Source organism: Chinchilla lanigera, unplaced genomic scaffold (assembly GCF_000276665.1).
Source record: "Chinchilla lanigera isolate Chin_1 unplaced genomic scaffold, ChiLan1.0 scaffold00004, whole genome shotgun sequence".
Taxonomy (NCBI): Eukaryota; Metazoa; Chordata; class Mammalia; order Rodentia; family Chinchillidae; genus Chinchilla; species Chinchilla lanigera.
The window spans coordinates 42749516-42753145 of record NW_004955405.1 but is presented as its reverse complement, the minus strand read 5'-3'; the positions used below and the strand labels follow the sequence as shown (position 1 = coordinate 42753145).

Here is a 3630-nt window from a genome sequence, read left to right as displayed (position 1 = left end):
GCATCCCTGAAGCAAATGACAGGCTCAGTGGATGATGCAGGTTTCCATGTCAACCTTGAACACAACAGCAGCAGAAAATGGGGCTCCTGCTGACTGGATTCTCCAGCTCCTGGGAAGTACTTGGAGCAGAGTTGCCTCTCTGTGCTGATTAAGCATTGCTGGACCACTCAGGAGCTGTGGAGAGGCCTCACCAGAAGTGCTGGTCTTCTCAATAATCTGGGCACATGGGAAGCTTGAGAAATTAATTGTGCTATTAGAAGAGATGTGACTATTTGTTCTGCAACTAGTTTCAGGAAATGATAGCAGGGACCTTTAATGAGCACTTACGATGCTCCAGGCACAATAGCAGGTGATTTACATAACTCATCTCTTTCATCTCTGCAGCAGGAGGGGCAGCTGCATTATCCACAGTTTACATGGGAGGTGACCGAGCCCTGAGACCGAAGTCACTTGTCCAAGGTCACAAAGCTACAGCACGTGGAGCCAGTGGCCAGACTTGAGATTGTGACAGCACGGGCCAGCCTCTCCTCTGTGAAACAGAAAAGGGAGAAATGCTACCCCAAGTGTGCTACTAAGCTGTGCGCAGCGGCGGTGAGTTCTCTGGCAGGAAATGAGCTGAATGATCAGTGTTTTCTGCCCGCAGAAGGGGACAGGTTTAAGGGGAGGCTGCTGCCCAAGTGCTGCTCAGCTGAGGAGCCCACCTCATGCACTTGGCCAAGCCAGTCTTCCTTTCAGGCAGGACAGCACGCCGGAGGGAGCCTGGGCACAGCGCGCAGGGCTTTGTAAACCGGATCTCAGAGCCCGGCCAGGCTTTGTCCCTGGGAAGGAAATTGCAGCAAATGAGAGGCAGGAGGGACCCGTGCCAAGGAAAGAGCCAGTCCAGGGTGCACAGCCGCGAGCTGCAGGGGCCATGCAGTTAGCAATGCCAACTCCAGTGGCTGCCACTGTCCCTGCCACACTGTGCCAGCTCTGCTCGCATGGCCAGGATGGAGGCTGTGCCAGTCTGCAGCTCACAGCGCCCATGCCGGGAGCTACTGGCTGGGCCCGGCTACCCCTGCCGATGTGTGGCATGGCCACCTTGAGGAAGGGACAGCTCAGGGCCCCCAGGAGGCCCCACAGCCACGGCTGATGCTGCCAGGGGAGCACCTCACTGTAAACACCAACTGTGGCCGGAGGAAAGATAAGCAAGCACTGTAAACACAACTGCAGTGGGTGCTGAGTGTATCAGAATGCCTGCACTGCTAGGGCCCGCAGAACGTGGTAGCCACAGCCACTGAGCAGTGCACGACTGGGTGCCAGGCCTCTCCTTGGCCCTGTGAACATGGCAGTGGACCCTTGCAGCATGGGACAAAGGCCCCGTGCTCACTTTGTGGGGTGGGGGAAACTGAGGCCCCCAGGGCTGGGTAACCTGCCCAAGCGGCAGGGCCTGTGTGGAACTGGGATCCATCCAGCTGTCAGCCTTAAACTGTCAGCCTGTGCTGCCCAGCTCCCTTCCTCCTTCAGGAAGCAAACCCTGAACCATGACCCCAGGTCCAGCCTGCTTTGAAGGTGAGCACACAGAGCCAGCAGCTGTGTGCGTGTGTGTGACCATGCGTCCATGCTCACAGCTGCAGTGTCCAGGGGTTGACGAATCCAGACTGTGATGGCAGAGAGGGCGCTGGTGGGTGAAGGAGGTATCGGGATCCTAAGCAAGACTCTGCAAGACTCAGTGTTTGTTCGCTCGTAACCTCACTTCCAAAGCCAGAAGTCCAGGCGATGGAAACTGGGGCCTTCCACATCTGAAATGCTGCGGTTTGGTTTCAGCTGTGCTCAGGGCTGAAGGAAGACAGCCATCCCGAATGCAGAGACACCCACAGGGCTGGGCCAGCCTCTCCCTTCTCTTCCATCAGCGCAAACCTCCAACAGTGGCCCAACTCACACGTGTCCTTTGCCCGGGGCTTCTGTGAGCCACTGAGCTCGAGGCCCTGCTCTTTCCCCGGAACTCCAAGAGCTCGCCCTGTGGATCGGGTGGCTGACGACGGCTCGGAGGAGCAGGGCGAACAGGAGAGGAGCTGCACAGAGAGCCGGTGAGGAGGAGGATGTTTTGTGGTGTTGAGTGTGAGGCTTGGAGAGGGATGCAAACCTGAGCACGTGAATCTGGAGCTTCCGGAGCAGCTAAATTCCTGCCCCTCTAGGAAAGGGAGATGGCTGGGAAAACCTGATGGCCACTTGCTTCTTGGCCTGACACCCTTTCCTGAATGTGGCACTGCACTGGGTCAGGGCCATGGGGCATGTGGCTTTCCACAGGTCACGGGACGTGAGTATCGTGAGTGACTGCCCGTAGCGACTCCCCCCAGACTCCTCTCTGACTCACAAAGGGCTGTGCCAGCTCCTTTCTTCTGGCTCTTGCTTTCTCACCCCTCCCCCAAGCTCCTGGACATCTCAGCAGGGGGCACCGACCACTCGGTCCCCCGCTGGGGACAGGCAGCGAACAGGCATCAGTGCTGTCGACTTCAGCTGCATGGGTTTGTTTAACGATCTGTGTCCTCTGCCACACAGGGCCTCTTAGAGGCCAGAGATGGAGACCAGATCAGAATCTCTTGCAAGCCACGGCACTCGATAAGTAAATGTTCGTTGAACTAAGGAAGGGACTTCCAGGCACCTGGCACGGGGTTTGTACATGATGAAAAATAAATAACGTCTCAAGCTTATTCAGTGTTTACCATGTAAAAGAGTGTGTGCCGGTGCTTCCACGGATTGTCACATTTCATCCGTTCAGCGGCTCTGTGAACAGCCTTGTCGGCAGCCACGTTGGGGTCATCATTTTCCTAATGAGAAAATGAAGCTCTCAGAGGGCCAGGCGGCAAGCTGGTCTCTGTCACTCATAAATGGCGGAGTCAGGAGCCACAACTAAACTGAGCTCGGGGTTCAACGTCCATATTATGTTGTGTCAGGAACAAAGAAAGTGAAAGAGGAAGCAAGTCGTGGGCAATCTGAGGATGGGGCCCCGTATCACCAGGGTGTAGTAATGAAGTAACTTGTGTGCATTCTGAATAAGCATGCCTCGCCCTCGGCATGTTGATGATTACTGATTACAGGTTCTACGACTATTGTATGAAATCTATGTTTTGTTTTTAGGTAGCTATGCAGAGAAGATTTGGAGTGACTCAAGTAATAAATATATGATCCAGCCCATTGCGACTTCCTTTCCAGGGCAGATTCTCCCCACACCCCCAGGAGGAGGGGCCAGTCCAGAAAGACCTCTGAGCACGAAGGCCAGGCCCTCTTCAGAAATGGCACCAGGGTCCACACCTGGGTTGAAGGCTGCCTGGCGAGAAGGAAGCTGCTCTCTGACCCAAGGACAGGTGGCTGCACCGTGGTGGGAGGGAGTGGTCTGCGGGGGTCCACGCTGCTCCTGCCATGGTCTTCTTGGGTGAAGTTACTTTGATGAAACGGACACAGAGACAGCATCTCCTTCTCCTCCTCCTCTGTGTGATTAGCTTACAACTGAAGTGAGAGAGTGTGTAGGGACAGCACAGCACAGAGCAGGGCACACAGTGAACCCAAGACAGGACCTGAGCTTTAAAATCACAGTCCGGGTCCTGAGTGGACCTAGGAGTGTGTGTGCTCCTGAATCAGAGACCCGTCCTG

General features: G+C 55.6%; 1 long non-coding RNA gene across 1 annotated transcript; it reads left to right on the top strand.

Annotated features, from left to right (window-relative positions):
* The first annotated feature begins 517 nt into the window (after positions 1-517).
* Positions 518-3171, top strand: LOC102005663. The gene is made up of 3 exons (XR_259461.1): positions 518-591; positions 1804-2066; positions 3118-3171. It is a non-coding gene; the product is annotated as an uncharacterized LOC102005663 (long non-coding RNA).
* Positions 3172-3630: the final 459 nt, after the last annotated feature.